This window comes from Cnephaeus nilssonii (genome assembly GCF_951640355.1).
Source record: "Cnephaeus nilssonii genome assembly, chromosome: 8".
NCBI lineage: Eukaryota > Metazoa > Chordata > Mammalia > Chiroptera > Vespertilionidae > Cnephaeus > Cnephaeus nilssonii.
The window spans coordinates 28154081-28172189 of NC_137079.1; the positions used below are offsets into that span (position 1 = coordinate 28154081).

Sequence of the window (18109 nt, forward strand, 5' to 3'; positions counted from 1 at the left end):
GGACCTACTGTTTGGTTTCTCCCTCTGTGATATGCTACTTCCGTTGCAAATCACCCTCTTGAGTATATACCTGCAGAGCAGATTCATATGCAGAACTGACTTGTTCCCCATCTCTAGAATTCTTTCACATACAACAGCAATTTTCAACTTGGTTATAGATCTTTCCTCTTCACTTTAAATGAAACTGAAATCAAGAGCCTAATATAGAAGAATAAAAGCTGATTGATCCAGAGATAGTCTGCTCATGAAAGTTGGCTCTGAACTCTTTAAGCACATAGACAAACAAAATAAGTCTCTGGGTGGGATAAATAGTTGAGATTTAACAGCTTCCTTTTGAATCAATAGTTTTGTGAGCATAAAACTAAAGCAAGGGCCCTTCCAAAGGGAAGGAGCAGTTTATCCAAAAAAAAAAAAAAGAGAGAGAGAGCCCACCCAGGTGTTGTGGTGGACATTGCGCTACAGCAGGGGAGCAACGCGTGGAGCTGAAAGCCCTTAAGCCCCTGGCTGCTGGGGCTGTCTGCTCTCCCATGGAATTCTGCACAGCTCTGCCAGGGAGAGTGTCCTCAGTCTGCCTGATGGTGAAGGAGTTGATTCTTGTAGTTTATGGCTCCTGGAGATCGTCCCCCTGAGTCTCCTGCCAGTAGTTTGACAATGCATCTCAGCCTCCCTGGCTATTTGGGATTAAAGAAGTTCTGATCACATACTACAGAGGGAGCAGGAATAGTTATGAACCTGCTGCCAGCAGAACTAACTGGGCCCTTTGGGACACTCCAGTTAGGGACAGAAGAGATGGACATCACTGTTTCTGTTATCCAACATGGAAATTCAGTTCCCTGAAACACATACGCTCTTTTATACTCTTTTTTGATCCTCACAAGCCTTTTCATTAAGCTCTCTAACGAGCTCCATTTTACTGGCAGAGAAACTGACTTTTAGAAGATGCCAGGTCCTCACAGCGAGGATGTGGTATGGCTATGACCCTAATCCAGACAGTTTGACCCAAAGGTTTGTTATTTCCACCAGTACACTATAAAGCATGTCAGAATTTTTTGAAATACCTTTGGACGTGAAATTCAGGTATGGTGCAGAATCTAGTCTCCTGGACTCACATTTGAGATAGGATGGGTCCCCAATTTCAAAGCATAGAAAGGTACTTACCAAGTCTGCTAGAGTCCACACCAGGACCAGGGTGACTACAATCCTCCCACTTGCAGAGCCAGCACCAGAGTGAGCTTTCCAAACTGCGCCTCCCCTGGGGTCTTTTATAGTAGAGTCACCCAGGGATCTCTGGGAAATGTAGGTGTGGGGGCCTTAGGTTGACCTTTTGTGCCTCCTTTTCAAATCAATTCATTGGAGAAGATTAGAGAGCTTTATTACATGATGAGCCCCAGCCACAGGCTGTGAGAAATATGTCCTGCATTTGACACACTTCCTGCTCTTAAGGCACCTGAAGCCAGATGTCCTATGTGTAATGTGGGATTTTGAGGGGGTCAAGGAAAAGCAGATCCATTAAGCTATAGGAGGCAGAAAATAGACGTTTTAAATCACTCTCCTTGGGTTATGATACTGTTTTGTCATCAATTTCCATGCGGCCCCTCAGTTTCTATTCTTTTTTTTTTCCCCCTCTTCTATCCTCAGTCCCACTCATCATTCCCCACCCCACAAGGCCCTGTATAAGGTGATTGAAATGAGTCTGCATATATGGTATGAGTGTGATGTGTCTACAGTAGTGTGGTGGTGTTTCTGCTTGTGTTTTTAATTCACATGAATGATATTGCTCTATAACTCTTGCTGTTATTTATGCATTTCCCCCTATACTATGTTTTAAAATCTGTCTATTATTGCTTCATGCCCTCTTTTGGGCACAAATGGTTCTAGTTCATAGCTCTGATGTCCTATTGCATGGACTTGGGAGGCCTTTCTCTTGTTTGTGCTTGGGCAGGCTAGATGGAGATGCAACTTAGTGCTCCCAGGAGCACCACTCAGCCCAGGCTGATGAGAGTTGAAGGATAAATACCCCCAAGTTCTACCTGCTTAGGTGGTACTACTCTGGGGCATGAACAACACTGCTACCCCTCCCACAGTGGTCATGTCTAAGTCAGAGTCTCCCGAAGAGCTGGACCCGCTGCAGAAGCTCTTTATCAGAAGTTTGACCTTTGAAACATCCCGTGAGAGTCTACGGAGCCTTTCCAAGCAATAGGGACGCTCACAGACCGTGTGGTGATGAGAGATCCAAACACCGAGTGCTCCAGAGGCTTTGGGTTGGTCATGTGTGCCATTGTGGAGGAGGTGGATGCAGCCACGAATGTAAGGCCACATGAGGGGGGTGGAAGAGTTGTGGAACCAAAGAGAAGATTCTCAAAGGCCTGGTGCCCACTTAACTGTGCAAAAGATTTTTGTTGGTGGCATCAAAGAAGACACTGAAGAACATTACCTAAGAGATTATTTTGAACAGTATGGGAAAATTGAAGTAATTGAAATCATGACTGACCGGGGCAGTGGCAAAAAGAAAGACTTTGCTTTTGTAACCCTTTATGACCGTAACTCTGTATACAAGGTTGTCATTCAGAAATACCATACTGTGAATGGCCACCACTGTGAAGTAAGAAGAGCCCTGTCTAAGCAAGAGATGAGATGGCTAGTGCTTCATCCAGCCAGAGAGGTCAAAGTGGTTCTGGAAACTTCGGAGGAAGTTGTGGAGGTGGTATTGGTGGGAATGACAACTTTGGTCGTGGGGGAAACTTCAGTGGTCAAGGTAGCTTTGGTGCCAGCCATGATGGTGGTGGATTTGGTGGCAGTGGGGATGGCTATCATGGATTTGATAATGATGGTGGTTATGGAAGAGGTAACCCTGGTTACTCTGGAGGAAGCAGAACCTGTGGAAGTGGTGGACAGGGTTATGGAATCCAGGGCCGTGGCTATGGCGACAGTGGCAGCTGTGACAGCTATCACCATGGAGGAGGCAGAGGCGGCTTTGGCGGTGGTGGAAACAGTTTTGGAGGTGGCAGAAGCTACAAGGATTTCGGCAATTACAACGAACAATCTTCAAATTTTGGACCCATGAAAGGAGGAAACTTTGATTGATTGATTTTCTCATCACCATTTATCCCCTCTATGCCCTCTTCCACCCCCACCCATCCCCCTTCACCCCTGCAATCACCACACTGTCGTCTACGTCCATGAGTTCTCTTTCTTTTTTTTTCTTCTTTGCTCAATCCCTCTCTACCACCTCCCCCTCAACCCCGAGCTGTCTGCCTGCTCTCTATGAGTCTGTCTCTATTTTGCTTGGTAGTTCAGTTTGTTCATTAAATTGAAAGGAGGAAACTTTGGCAGCAGAAGCTCTGGCCCTTATGGTGGTGGAAGTCTATACTTTGCCAAACCATGAAACCAAGGTGGCTATGGTGGTTCCAGCAGTAGCAGTAGCTATAGCAGTGGTAGAAAGTTTTAATTACTGCCAGGAAACAAATTTAAGCAGGGGAGAGAAGCTACAGAAAAAAAATATCTTTTTTCCCCTCTAGATTCTTTCTAGATTTTCTCTCTGATTCTGCTTTCCTACAGTTTTAATATGATATTCCTAGGTGTCCATTTGGGGCTATTTATTATATGTGATGATGTGGTGTTCTTTGAGTTTCCTGGATCAGAGAACACCACACCATGACCAAATGGGATTTATTCTCAGGATGCAAGGTTGGACCAATATCCACAAATCCATTAACATGATATAGCACATAAAAATGAATGATTTGTGAACTCAGCCAAGCACAGTGGTGGCAGGGCCTAGCTGCTACCAATAAGAATCTTCAAATTTTGGACCCATGTTTTAGGCAATACTCATGTGAATGGGCAAAAAACTCGAGGACTACATTTGTGACTAATTGTATAACAGGTTATTTTAGTTTCTGTTTTGTGGAAAATATAAAACATTCCAACAAAGCGTTTTAATGTAGTTTTTTGTTTTGCACCCATGCTGTTGATTGCTAAATAATAGTCTGATCATGATGGTTAATAAATGTCTTTTCTAGATTGTGCTGTGTAAAGTGAGTCTGCTCTGAAGCCATCATGGTAAATTACCCAACCGGGTGAAGTTCAAATTCCTTTAGGGTGTTCGACAGGCTATTCCATGCTTCTATGTCTCTGGGTCTATTTTATTCATTAATTACAATTGTATGTCTTTTTATTTTTAAATATATTTTTAAACATCAATGATGAGAGAGAATCATTGATCGGCTGCCTCTTGCATGCCCCCTACCGGGCATGGAGCCTGTGACCTGGGCATGTGCCCTTGACCAGAATCAAACATGGGACCCTTTGGTCCGCAGGCTGATACTCTATTCACTGAGCCAAACCAGCTAGGGCTAGATTGTGTGTCTTTTAATTAGTGTATTTTATACTATTCACATTTGAGTGGTTACTTAATAGTTGGGTTAATATCTACCATATTTTTAACTGTTTTCTGTTTGTCGCATTTTTTGTCCTTGCCTTTTCTGCTTTCTTAGTTTTAATAGAACATCTTAGGATTCCGTGTCTCTCTTCTCTTAGCATATCAATTGTACTTATTTAAAAAATGTTTGCATTACTTGCCCAAGAGTTTGCAGCATACATTCACAACTAATCTGGTAATGCTTCATATATAATGCAGATATTTTATAACACTGTATAGTATTCCAAATCCTCCTTCACATCCTTCATATTTGTCATTCATTTCACTTACCAATTAGCCATAACCACACAATACATTGTTCCTATTATTATTTTGAACAAATTGTTATCTATTAGATAAATTAAGAATAAGAAAAGTAAAAGTCCTTTTTTAAGAGAGAAGATTGAACTTTTCTCCTTTTAAAAAAATATGTTTTATTGCTTTGAGGGAGAAAGGAAGGGAGAGAGAGATAGAAACATTGATGAGAGAGAAACATCTACACCCCACACTGGGGTTTGAGCCTGCAACCCAGGCATGTGCCCTGACTAGGAATCCAACCAGTGACCTTTTGGTTCATGGGTTGATGCTCAACTACTGAGCCATACCAGAGGACTCTTTCAACACTTTAAATATTTCACTTTTTGCTTGTATGATTTCTGAAAAGAAATTTAATATAATACTTCTTGTTGTTCTAAACAAAAAAATATCTTTTTTCCCCTCTAGATTCTTTCTAGATTTTCTCTCTGATTCTGCTTTCCTACAGTTTTAATATGATATTCCTAGGTGTCCATTTGGGGCTATTTATTATATGTGGTGATGTGGTGTTCTTTGAGTTCCCTGGATCAGAGAACACCACACCATGACCAAATGGAATTTATTCCTAGGATGCAAGGTTGGTCCAATATCCACAAATCAATTAACATGATATACCACATAAAAATGAAGGATTAAAATTATGTCATCAGATCAATAGATGCAGAAAAATCATTTGACAAAATCTAGCATCCATTTATGATAAAAATTATCAGCAAAGTGGGGAGAGAGGCAATAGATCTCAACATAATGAAGGCTATATATGATAAACCATAGCTAACATCATGCTCAACAGTAAAAAGCTAAAATCTTTTTCTTTAAGATCAGTAACAAAACAAAAATTCCACTCTCACTTTTTCCAGACAAGAAATGAAATACATCCAAATTGGAATGGAAGAAGTAAAACTGTCATGTGCAGATGACATGATACTATATACTAATGCTAGAAGAAGAAATATCCCCAAATGGCTAGCCCATTGCCCAAAACAATTTATTGCATCATCTGTCTTTTCCCCTTCAATTGAAATGTGGTTTCTATTCTGTTGTATATTTTTACATGTATTTGGAGCTATTTCTCTTGTATTTCATTGATCTGTTTCTCTTCCTGCCCCAGCATCATGTTATTTTAGCTACTTAGCTTTATAACAAGTTTTAACATCTGGCAGGCTAGTTTTTAATACTGTTTTGGACAAGTTGACTTTCTGAACCCTGTGGGATTTCTAAGATGAAATCAGAAGGTTCAGTAAGCAGTACCCAAAGAGATGCCAACAAGCTCATCCTATTGAGCAGGACAGTAGGAGAGGTATTTTCATGTACTTCCGGTATTAGTAATAATCTTAGTCTTAGTGTGGACATTGTCAGCACTTTGGTTACAATTATTATCCTTGCTGAGACCGATAACCTGTGAATCACTTGGGAATGAACAAAACTGCTCTAATAAATTGCTCTAAATCAGTCCAAGTTGAAGAGAGCTCACCAGATTGTTTTCAAAACCCATTTTTCAAAAGTAATTTTTAGCTTACCACCAGTTTTGTCTCTTCTTGTAGTCTTTAACCAACAACTGAATCATATAAATATTAATTATAAAACATGTGGGCATAATAACCCACTACAAAAACGATAGCATGTGGAAACAATTGATTTAAGGCATTCTAAGAATAATAAGGATTGCAAGGGACAGGTATAGCATATATCATTTTAAAGGAAAAGAATTATTTTATATAGTTATTTAAACCCAGTAAAAATAGATGTTTCTACATTCTAGTTTGTATTCATTGGTTTCATAACATGAAGGTCTTTTTTTAAATTTATCTTTATTGTTGAAAGTGTTACAGATGTCCCCTTTATTTGTGTTTTTTCTCATTGACCCCCTCCACCCTGCACCTGCCCCTCCCACCCTTCACCACTCTATTGTCTGTGTCCATGGGTTATGCATATATGCATGTAAGTTCCTCCGTTAATCATTTCCCACCCACCACCCTTCTCTCTGAAACGTCGTCTTTTTAATTGATCAATATTTGAGATTCATCTGGATATTTGATAAGTGGGGTTCTCAGTCATAAAGAGAATAGGTTTGTGGATTCTGAAAGTTACCCCTAACTATTACATAAGCTATATTGTAGTGCCCTTTGAATTTTTTGCTTCATTTTATGGCATTTTCCTGTGACCTGAAAAATACAAAGCCAAGGTACCTAGCACGCTGTCTGTCATACAGTGGGGTCACCTGGCGGGTGTGGCTCAATGGTCGAGCATCGACCTGTGAAACAGGAGGTCACAGTTCAATTCCCAGTCAGGGCATATGCCCGGGTGGCAGGCTCTGGCACAATCCCCAGTGTGGGGTGTGCGAGACGCAGTGCAGAATGCAGCTGATCAATGATTCTCTCTCATCATTGATGTTTCTGTCTCTATCCCTCTTCCTTCCTCTCTGAAATCAATAAAAGTATATTTAAAAAGAAAAGAAATTCACTTTCATTATTTGGAAAATTATATGGGATAAAAGGAGATACTTGGGGGCATTGTAAAATAACTTTCTAAATGAGTAGTCAACTCATCTTTCAGTTAGGAGGGCATAGAACACACATGTCAGAATGTACATGCCTGCACACACGCACATACACACATGCATGCACAGCTTCCAGAGACAATGGCATTATTTCACACTAGAGGCCCAGTGCATGAAATTTCGTGCACTGTGGGGGGGTCCCTCAGCATGGCCTGTGCCTTCTTGCAGTCCGGGATCCCTCACTCATTACTGCCCACCTGCAGCGGAGGCGGGAGAGGCTCCTTCCACGTCCACTGTATTCACCAACCTCGTCCGCCATGAGCCGTGAGCCGTGAGCTGTAAGCCTGGCTTCTGGCTGAGCAGTGCTCCCCCTATGGGAGCACACTGACCACCAGGGGGCAGCTCCTTCATTGAGCATCTTCCCCCTGGTGGTCAGTGCACGTCATAGCGACCAGTCGTTCTGCTGTTCGGTCAATTTGCATATTAGGGTTTCATTATATAGGATTCTTTTCTCTCTAAACTTCAGAGCACTGATGGTTAAATGTTTTGCATTCAGTAATTCATAAGCCTATTCTACCAGATGTGGACGGCTGAGTGTATATACAGTCTCATTATTGAGTATCTGCATAGCAGCTCTCACTTTTCACCAAGAAGCAACAAACTGGCAATTAACCAGTATGTGTATGTCTCTAAACACCCTGTTAAAACACCAAGAAATATAGTGTTAAGTGCCAAATTAGGGTCTAAAAGTTATGTTTTAATAGATGGGAGAAATGGGCCTCCACTGGAAGTTCCACCCTACAGGCGATTTCAGGATGAGAAAAGAACTACTGTTTCCAAAATTTCTTTGTGAAAAGGAGTCACATGGCCCCCAACTCTTTTAGGGGATTTGGTGCACCCAGGAGACAGGAGTGGAAGTCCCAGTGCTCACTTCTGCCTGGGAGGCAGCAGATGTGGTTGCCTCAGAGGGCAGAGGAGCTAAGGGAGGAGAGGAGTGTGCTGGGACAGAACCTCCGCAGGTGACAGAGCAGAGGACATTTTTATTCGCTACCTTGAGTGTGGAACATTGGGGAGAAGAAATAATGTCTCAAATGGATATTTGGAAAGTTTTCCATAAGATTTTTATTATAGAAAATCCCTTTACTAGTATTTCTCCCTTTAGAGGATGCATAATAAAAATCAACTGTATTCTGTTGAAATAAGACCATCCAAATCTGTAGATTTTTTATAGAAATTTATTTGAGTCAAACAGAGGCTATGCCTGGAAGCAAGATCTCAACAGACTGAGAAAATGCTTCTCAGAAAGGTGGTTTGCAGCTTCATTTATATATTTCAGAGAGGAGGGGAGAGGGAGAGAGATATAGAAACATCAATGAGGAGAGTGAGTTATTGATTGGCTGCTTCCTGCATGCCCCCCATTGGGGATCAAGCCTGCAACCCAGGCATGTTCAATACCCTGACTGGGAATTGAACCCTGACCTCTTAGTTCATAGGTCGATACTCAACCACTGAGCCATGCTGGCTGGGATACAGCTTCTTTTGTGCATTTAGAATTAAGAAGATTACATGGAAGTGGGAGAAATCAAGGTGGGGATTATGTATTTTCTTGAGGGTATTTTCACTTCTGAGAGGTCTGAAAAGAAGCATTTCCAAGGTGTTTAGTTAACCTAATGCCCAGAAACAATGGGCAGGGCTTGCTTACAGCAAAGATTAAACCTTTTACTAAAGAAGTTCTATGCCTGGTGTGTGACTACCCACCATGATCTGCCAGGTAGAAATTTATGATCAGATCACCCTGTGAGGTTACTTTCAGTTAGATCTATTACTGCACCCCTCCCCCTCTTTTTGTGCACAGATGCATGTATATACATGTATCTCTCCTAAGAGGATGATTGTGATGCTTATATCTCAGTACTTATTTTTATTTCCCTTAGGTTTTTGCATTAGCCAGGACTTCTGGAATAATGTTGAAAAGGAGATTAAAAAAAAAAAAGTCCCCTTTATTTGTGTTGGAAGGTGGAAGTTAATCTACATTAATAAAAGAGAAAGATGCAAATTGACCTACCTTTGCAATGCCCACCAGCCAATCAGAAGTGAGTATGCAAATTAACCAAACAAATGTGGTGGGTTAATTTGCATACACAGATGCCCGTGGCGAAGATGCAGGCGTTTCGCACTGCACCAGCCATTCCGGGGCTCTGGACAGTGTGGGAAGACAGAAAGGCAGCTCCAGGTCGGAGGAAAGGCTGTGCCAGCAGCCACTGTAAGGAAGGCCCATTCTGCACGAATCTTCTTGCATTGGGCATCTAGTTAGGCAATAATTTTGGAGTTCAGTAATTCTAACTTTGGGTATACATACATAAATATTGGAAAGTATAACTTCTCTTTGATTAATAAAATATCATAAGCTTATCTGAACACAAGTATGAAATATATGTGCACCACAACCAATTATGAGTATAAATATGCTCCATAGATTGCTTACTTTAGTAAGAATATTATTTTCTAAGACTCTGTGTCATCAAAGCATAAATTAGTATAATCAACACAAATACACAAGCACACAATTTTGTTTTCAGTCTTAAATTTTTAATTGAATTTACAGAAAAATTTACAACATGTCAGATGTTTAACCTTTGAAAGAATAAACCTTTACATTGATTCCATTGATATGGATGAAAAACCTGAATTATACTGAAATTAATTTAACTGGGTTTTTAATTTAAATGGATTTTCTCTTTGAAGCATCTCATGATGTGGATATAGAGCTGGCTTCACTTACCTCTGTACAAGTCCCTCTGCTAGTGGAACACACATTGGCAAGACCACACTCACTTTTCCTACATAAAAAGACATCAGGAAATTAAAAACAAGTGGCATTATTTTATAAAAAGTTATTTGTTCCAAATAAAATAATTTATTTCGAAATGATTGATAAACAGAGCTTCTGTAGCTGCAAGTTTTAAATCTCATCTGTGGGCACAATACTTTAAAAAAACTTTCCTTTAAAATATGCTTATTCTGGAAATATACATATTCTGGTAAATGCATTTTCAACAATGAAGACTCCTCTCTATAGACTCCAAGTTCTCAGGGAGGGGCCGGGTAATGGGTGAATCAGAAAAAAATTAGGAAATAAGAAGGCAGGTCCAGAATAAATGTTGAGTACCATAAACTCTTAATCCACAAATTTAGAAGAGTTCAATATAATTCAGCCTATGAACACTCACTGTATGCCGTGCATTGTGGGTGTGGACACAAAAATAAGTAAACTATTGTAGGTGTCCTCTGCTGACTTTCAGTCCAGTTACATACACAAGTAATTTCGTGTAAGATCCTATAATGGCACAAGTAGTAGGCTACACGGGCAAGAGAGAAAGCACCACTCTGTCCACAGTGACCCTGGGGTCCAAATGGATGAATAGCAGGTGAGCCCTTAACAGGCATTGCATACCCTTCCCGATTTGGCTCAGTGGATAGAGCATCAGCCCTCGGACTGAATGTTTCTGGGTTCTATACTGGTCAAGGGCACAATACTAGTGGAGCAAATGTGGGAAGCAACCAATTGATGTGTCTCTCTCACATCAATGTTTCTCTCTCTCTCTTTCTCTTTCTCCTTCTCCCTCACCCTCCCTTCCACTCCCTCTAAGAACAAATGGAAGAATATGCTTGGGTGAGGATTAACAAAAAAATAAATAAAAATAAAAAAGGCATTCCAAGATCTTGCCTGGAATGGGTACCAGAGGATAGAGAGTGACAGAAATCCTTTGCTTGACCAAACTGTCCTCAGCCTCCTGAACCTCCTCCTAGGCCCGTCTGTGTTCTTCCTTGTAAAATTCTGTTTTAGCAAGAACCCTGTTAAGTCAGTTTAGCCAGAGTCTCCCATCCTCCATCTCTGAGCACCCTCAGCATCTAACTGGGTTCCTCATCCTCCACCACCTCCCAGGTGAGGTTCGATCACCCTTGCTGTCTTCAGCAGAGATACTGTTAGGCCAGTCTAGCCAGGGTCTCCATTACCCTTGATGCTTCCTTTCAGTGATTGCATATGTTCTAACCCCATCCATGCTCCTTTACTGCCAATTCCCACTTTCCCATGCTGCACTGACAACTGAGCCTGTTTCTACACTGTCTTCTCTTCTCCACTATGGCAATAGTCCCGAATAAAAATTTTTACTGCTTTAATACTGTACACCTCTGATTTTTTTTTTTTTTTTTTGCCAAGAGGAACATTAAAAATTCCATACTGAGCAAAAGGAAGTGCCAAATGTATTTGACAAACAGGCAGTGTCTACTTTAAGGAGTATAAGAAATAAGGATAAGGTGGAGGTAGGTACTTTTTTATCTGGGTACTTTTGGTGCTCTGTAGGTGACTGGTCCCCTGATAGTTGTGGGAAATGGCTTTATAAAAATTTACCTAGATTTTAAGCCAAACTAAATCATGTTGTTGACACTGAGATTGTAGGAATGGGTTACATAATTCCTGGTGCCCCATATTCTGCCCTCATAACTCAGTTCTGGGGTCTGCAGCTGAGCTGTGCATATAAAAGCCGCTCCCTGCAACAGATACGTAATTGCCCTCTGGGAAGGTCCTCTACCTCATCTCTGTCTTCAGGCACCGGGTGGATGAAATCTCTGAAATATTGATGAGTTGGAAAGACTCTATTAATAATGAAACAACGGAAATAGCAACATGTGAAAAGAGAGAATGCAGATCATTGAGGTCCAAGATCCCTTGGCAGTGGTTAGCCGCCCCTGATTGTTCTGTGGGAAGGCAGAGAACCCAATACTGGAAGATGAAGACATCCTGTCACAGAGAGCAAACAGCTGGAGGAATGATTGAAATTGCTGTGTGGGTGTCAGAGGAAGAGAAGCCTTTATCAAGGAAAGAATGATCAATATTTTAATATGAATGCTTTTGCCCTTCGTAGCACCTTGTGGGATGAGAGGCAAAAGGAGCCTGAGCATCCTGGGGGTGGAAAAAACTGGGGACCCTTGGAAGACTGTGAGGACAGTTCTAAACATCCTTTCTCCACTCATCACTCTCAGCATCGAATTTCTACTGGAGACAGTGGTGGGGTCCCTGCCAGAAGAGAGTCTAAGACAGAGGCGCTCAGAAAGGTTTATTGAGTAGGAACTTAGCACTGTGCTGGGTGCTGTAACCGTGATGAATAAGATAGACCTGATCCTTGCTACCATGGAACTCACAGTTTAGTGGGGAAGACAAGAAGTAAACAAGTCAATCAAAGTAAACAAGTGTGAACTGCAAAAGGGTTAAGTAAGAGGATGTGACTGAAGCTCTGAAGAGGAGATCTAACTAAGTGTGTGTGAGTGGATGGGGGCAGGGAAAGGGGGGGGGGGGCAGTGGTGGTCAGGGAAGGCTTCCCAAGGGAGAAATGACTAAGCTACAACCTGAAGAATGAATGGGGTTTAAACAGGAGATGGGATGAGGGTGGAGTATTCCAGGCACTGGGAATTCTAGGGCCATAGAATTCCCTTGCAGTGGACATGGACATCATTCATTTGTATTTTGTTGCTAAGAGTCTTTTCCACTGATGTGAAGTGCTTTGAGGATGGAAATACTCCACCAGATCTGCCCGCATTCTGGATTGAACTTTGGAATGTTTCACAGTTTTTCTTTGTGACTGGGATATAATTAGAACAGGGTCCTACACCTTTCCTATATATACTCATGTGGGATTTTTGTAATCTTGGTATTTGGGGACCGTGGACCTTATTGCATACTTTATCAAGCCCAGGGTCCTGGAGGTCACTGGTTAAGGTCACAGGTAAATGCCAAACCTCACTGTGTTCCCTTTCATGAAATGTGGCTCACTACTTGTTATAAAAGGATGAAGGGTATTAAGGTTAAGGAGCGGTTTGCATGGGAGTGGCATGTGAAATATATTACAAAATCATAGGCTCTTAGCCTCTATCAACTTTTTTAAATTGTGCTAAAATACACATAACTTAAAATTTCCGTCTTGATCATTCTAATTATACAGTTCAATTGTGTTAAGTATACTCACACTATTGTGCAACCAATCTCCAGATGTTTTACATCTTACAAAACCTAAAGACTATAGACAACTCCCCGTTCCCTTTACCGCCAACTCCATGCAGCTGCCATCCTACCTTGTGTTGTTATACATTTCACTTCTCCAGGTACCTCATTTAAGGGGAACCTTACAGGGTTTGGGTTTTTGTGAGTGTGCATGTGTGATCAACTTATTTCACCTAGCATAATGTCCTCAAAGCTTATCCATGTACTAGCATGTGTCAGAATTTCATTCCTTTTCAAGGCTGAATAATATTTCATTGTATGTATATGCCAGATTTTTTTGCCAATGTTTATTTTTGTGTGTTTTTTATAGTAGTTGTCCTAATGGGTATAAGATGATATCATTGTAATTTTGACTTTGATTTTCCTAATGTTTAGTGATGTTGAGCATCTTTTCATATGATATTTGGCCACTTTTATATAAACTCTGGAGAAATATACATTCAAATCTTTTGTTCAACTTTTAATTGGGTTATATGGTTTCTTATTGTTGAGATGTAAAAATTCTTTATATATTTGGATATTAATCTTCATTGGATATAGTATTTACAAATACTTTCTCCCATTTCTTAGGTCACCTTCTCACTTTGTTGATTGTGTCCTTTAATGCACAGAAGTTTTTAATTTTGAAGTAGTCCAATTTATCTATTTTTACTTTTTTTCTGTTCTTTTTTTTTTTTTTTTTTTTTGCCTTTCATCCTCAATTACTAACCTGTTTTTTTTGACAAGGTTTGTCTGCTCTAGAGCAGGTTGAAATCTAATAATATAAAGAATCTCTTTAAATTGCCTCTAACATATTGTAGTTTCACATGGAAGAAAATGAAGTAGCAGTGCCAGTGTGTGAGACTTTCTAGGTCTGATCCTCATGTGTCCTTGGCAGGACACGTCTTCCCGGATACAGGGAATAGGACACAGTGGGGACCATATGCTCACAGAAGTAATGGTGGCTTAATTGCAGCAGGGACAGAGAGGCATTCGGATGGTGTGAAGTGGTGCTGAGCAGTTGGCAGGTGTGTTTGCGTGTGGGAGAAGAATTTGCATTTGGATAGGATCCTGGATCTGAGGGTGGAAACTAGAGATTAGATGAGCAGGTGCTGGTGAGGTTCAATGCTAAAAAAAAGAAAAAAAGAAAAGAAATCAGACTGAGTCATGGAGAAGGAAATCCACCAGAAAATGAATGTTGTGGAGGTGGAACAGGACTGGGGAGGGGTACAGAGAACTGATAGTGTGGGATACCTTGTCACATCCCGCGTGTTTCAGGGTTCCCGTTCAGGTCCGGTTTCTGGAGAAGGCCGCAATCAAAATGAAGAGAAGCTAGAAAAGAATCAATTTGGGTAAATGGGGGGCCAGGCGGGAGCCCACCTCTAATGGGAGGACTACTCCTGCTCTGGCCTTTGCCATCCCTTTTATTGGGGTTCTGAGATACACCCATATCCTTTAGGCAGGAAATTCCAATAATAGACAATCAGCAAAAATTTACATATGATTAACAGGTGAGAGTTGCTTTAACTACCAATGTCTCAACTAAACAATGAGTGAATGGCTCTGACCATTCAGAGCGATTAAGGTTGACCAGCCTTCCGGATTCCCTTTTCACATTTAACTTCCAATGTCTCAATGTTCAGTTTCCGGCATGATAGAAAGTCTGTAAAGCAGAAAGTCTAAATGTGAAATCTGGAAGTAGTAGATGGTACTTGAATAGACTAAAAATGAACAAGAAAAGTGAGAATATAGAAGTCACTTCTATACAATAAGAAGAACAGCATCCCATCCCCCTTTTAGAGGAAGTTATAAGAATGTGATAAAGAACAAAATTAGGACAATTACATTAAGGAGAGTATAAACATACAAAAGAGATAAAGAAACAAAGATATAGGGAAATACATTTTTTATTTATTTAAATGAGAAGGGTGAGAATAATTTTGGAGCATCTGAATCATCTATATTTATTTCTGGAACACATAAATAATTTTCCCAATGGTCTTCTTAAAGCTAGAATTTATTTTACCCTTTTTTTCTTGAGGCATTGACTACATATACTATGTTCTCACTTTTTATCATTAGAATGAAGAAATATGCAAAAGCAAACATATTGTCGCAGCATTTCCGCTAGCATTTTACTGTAGAGCATATTGTGTGTGTCTCTCTGCCTCAGTGTCATAGAGGGTCTCACTAACTGCGGAAGAGAGAAACTGTCAAATAAAGAGTGTGTCACACTATAACTATGCAGTTCCTAATGACAGCTGCCTGTTGTACTAGTGGTAGGATTATGTAATGACAGAGATTTCTTTCCCATTTTCTGTGACAGGGTGGGCAAACTTTTCTATAAAAAGGTAGATAGTGGGAGAAACCAAGATGGCGACATAGGTAAGCACCTAAACTGCTGACTTGCAAATCAATTTCAAAACGACAACTGAAAGACAGAACAGACATCATCCAGAACCACAGGAAAGCTGGCTGAGTGGAAATTCTACAACTAGAAGAAAAGAGAAAAGCTCATGGAGATTCAGAGGAGCTGCAAAGGGCTGAGGTACGGAGACACGCGTGCAGAGAGGAAGGGCGGCTGAGTGCCTGGCTGGCTTTCTCGGGCGGGAGGGAGAAGGAAGCTCCCGACTGCACTGACCCCCAGTTCTGACTGCACTGAACCCCAGTTCCGGGCGAGACCCTGTGGACCCAGGCTCATAGGGGGGAATCTGGACTGTCAGGTAGAGAGAAAGGCACACGAGACTCGGGGGAGCCGTGGAGGGCAGGGGTCTGGAGGCACACACGCAATTGCGTGCAGAGAGGACTGACTACTGAGTGTGCCACTGGCTTTCTCTAGCTGGAGGGAACCGGAAGCTACCGACTGCGCTGAACTCCAGTTCTGGGTGAGAATCTGGGAATCCAGATTCATTGGGGGATAAACTGGACTGTCTGGCAGCAGGCGGAACTCAGGGGCAGCTTTCTCTCAGAGGTGCTTGCAGTGATTACTGAGGGGCACTGAAACCCAGGGGCCTCATAGGGCAGGGCTGACAGGAAGCCAAGACTGTCTGCTCAGCCTTGAGACTCCACCCCATCCAAGCTGAGCACAGAGGCTTTTGCAATTTTGCAAGTCTTGTCTCATAAGGCTGTCTCCAGCACAGAAGTTCTCCTGACGTAGACACAGCTGATCCTCACAGCCACCTGGCCTGGAGGTCAATTCCTCCCAATGATACCAACAACAATCAAGACTTAACTACAACAAGGCTATACACACAGTCCACAAAGGGGTGCACCAAGAGTGTCCACCTCAGGTAACTGGGGAGGCTGAGCCACTGGCCCATATAGGACACATAGCATACAAAGCTACCCTACTAACTCAGGGAAGCAGCGAAAATGTGGAGACAAAGAAACAGATCACAAACAAAAGAAATGGAGGAAAACAAACGACTGGAGATAGAGTTCAAAACCACGGTTATAAGGTTTTTTCAAGAATTTCCTAGAAAAGGCCGATAAATTTAGCAAGACCCTTGAGGATATGGAAAAGGACCAACTAGAAATTAAATATACACTGACTGAAATAAAAAATATTATACAGAGACCCAACAGCAGACTAGAGGAATGCAAGAATCAAGTCAAAGATGTGAAATACAAAGAAACAAAAAACACTCAACTGGAAAAGCAAAAAGAAAAAAGAATCCAAAAAGTTGAAGATAGTGTAAGGAGCCTCTGGGACGGCTTTAAGCATACCAACATCCGAATTTTTGGGGTGCCAGAAGAAGAGAGAGAGCAAGATACTGAAAACCTATTTGAAGAAATAATGACAGAAAACTTCCCCCACCTGGTGAAAGAAATAGACTTACAAGTCCAGGAAGCGCACAGAACCCCCCAAAAAAGGAATCCAAAAAGGATTCCATACCAAGACACATCATAATTAAAATGCCAAGAGCAAAAGACAAAGAGAGAATATTAAAAACAGCAAGAGAAAAACAGTTAATTACCTACAAGGGAGCACCCATACAATCGTCAGCTGATTTCTCAACAGAAACTATGCAGGCCAGATGGGAATGGCAAGAAATATTCAAAGTGATGAATAGCAAGAACCTACAACCAAGATTACTCTACCCAGCAAAGTTATCATTCAGATAAAGAGCTTCACAGATAAGAAAAAGCTAAAGGAGTTCATCACCACCAAACCAGTATTATATGAAATGCTGAAAGGTATTCTTTAAGAAGAGGAAGAAGAAGAAAAAAGTAAAGATAAAAATTTTTAACAACAAATACATGTCTATCAACAAGTGAATCTAAAAATCAAGTGAATTAAAAATCTGATGAACAGAATAAACTGGTGAATATAATAGAATCAGGGGCATAGAAAGGGAGTGGACTGATAATTCTCAGGGGGAAAGGGGTGTGGGGGGTGCGGAAAGAGCCTTGACAAAAATCGTACACCTATGGATGAGGACAGTGGGGGGGAGGTAAGGGCAGAGGGTGGGGTGGGAACCAGGTGCAGGGGAGCTATGGGGGGGAAAAGGAGAAACAATTGTAATAATCTGAACAATAAAGATTTATTAAAATTTTTAAAAAGGTACATAGTAAGATAAGTGGGTAAAAAAGTTGTAGTACATTACACCATGGAATACGATGCAGCAGTAAAAAAAAAAAAAAAAAAGAAGAAGAAGGATCTCTTACCCTTTGAGACAGCATGAAGGGACCTGGAGATTATTATGCTAAGCAAAATAAGCCAGAGAAAGACAAGTATCACATGATCTCACTCATATGTAGAATCTAATGAACAAAATAAACTAAGGAACAATATAGTTCCAGAGACATAGAAACATTGAACAGACTGTAGAAT

The 18109-nt window shown here is 41.1% G+C and overlaps 1 pseudogene across 1 annotated transcript; it reads left to right on the forward strand.

Moving 5' to 3' along the window:
- Nucleotides 1-2089: 2089 nt before the first annotated feature.
- Nucleotides 2090-3448, forward strand: LOC307104571 (heterogeneous nuclear ribonucleoprotein A1-like; annotated as a pseudogene). The gene is made up of 2 exons: nt 2090-3060; nt 3311-3448. The product of its transcript is annotated as a heterogeneous nuclear ribonucleoprotein A1-like (transcript).
- Nucleotides 3449-18109: the final 14661 nt, after the last annotated feature.